The sequence below is a fragment of the Octopus bimaculoides genome, chromosome 10, assembly GCF_001194135.2.
Source record: "Octopus bimaculoides isolate UCB-OBI-ISO-001 chromosome 10, ASM119413v2, whole genome shotgun sequence".
Lineage (NCBI taxonomy): Eukaryota > Metazoa > Mollusca > Cephalopoda > Octopoda > Octopodidae > Octopus > Octopus bimaculoides.
Genome location: NC_068990.1, coordinates 85147043 through 85148475, shown reverse-complemented (window position 1 = coordinate 85148475; position 1433 = coordinate 85147043).

The following is a 1433-nucleotide window of genomic DNA, read 5'->3' as shown; positions in this document are numbered from 1 at the left end:
ATATATACATGCACATACAAGCATACATATGTGTGTACATATGTATATATACATACACGCATATGCATACATATATATGTGTGTGTACATATGTGTATATATATATATGTGTGTGTGTGTGTGTGTGTGTATATGTATGTATGTATACATATCTGTGTATATATGTAAGTGTGCATTGTGTGTCATGTCACATCAGAATTTGCTAGCCAGAGGAAAGAATAAATAACATTGGCCACACCAGCAGCTCCAACAGCTGCAATAAGGTCACCGAGTCATCAGAAAAGCAAAATCTGATAAATAACGTGAATTGAATATAGATGATTTGGCAAAATAAAAGAAGTTATTTTTTATTTGGAATTTCTTTTTATTCTGCAATTAATTCCTGCCTTAAATTAAATAAAATGTAGAATATGTGGTTACCATGGTAACAAATTACGTGGATGGGTGGGGAGGTGCATGGTAGAAGTTGTTTGAAGTCATAAGGGCATCGTGTATTCAAGAGGTTCACTTCAGAGGATGTGTAGTTTGGAGATCAAGACGTCTTTCCTGGTTAAGTCATTACTTCACTGCATTGTGAATCGCATCTTTGTTACTACAGATACGTGATTAGAATGCCACAGGAAAGAATCGACCTCAGGACTTATTTTTTGTAAGCTTAGAACTTATTCTATCGGTCTCTTTTGCCAAACCGCTATGTTACGGGGATGCAAACACACCACCATCGGTTGTCAAGCGATATTGGGAGGAACAAACACAGACACACAAACATATACACACATATACATATATACAACGGGCTTCTTTCAGTTTCTGTTTACCTAAGCCACTCACAAGGCTTTGGTCGGCCCGAGGCTATAGTAGAAGACACTTGCACAAGGTGCCACGCAGTGGGCATGAACCTGGAACCATGTGGTTAGTGAGCAAGCTACTTACCACACAGCCACTACTGCCATTTGACTCAGTAATTATATGGCCCTAGTAATTATATGCTCCCCCCCCCAGTAATTATATGGCCCTACGGTATACAGACAGTGTATAACCTTGTACTGTAAAAAAAACAGTGTATGATCTGGTATGGGGAGTAAACGCAGTTCATATATATACAAATGCAGTCCATATACAGTGGGGAGAAATAAATATTCGTACATGTCAAAATTCTTTATCTATTTAATTTCTAATGAACATAAATGGGATATACCAATACTATGTTTGCATACACATACATAAACCAAGAATATGCAAAAGAAACTAATAAATTATAGTAACTAATGGATTTATATACAATTATAAATATTTAGGGGTGAAAAAAGTATTCGTACAGAATAAATTTATGAGTTTCTATGCCACAAAATACTGTTAAAATAATTTTTTTTACTAGAACTTTCTCGTTTGTTCCAATAATCTTATCAGTGGTCATTTTTGAGTCTCAAAAC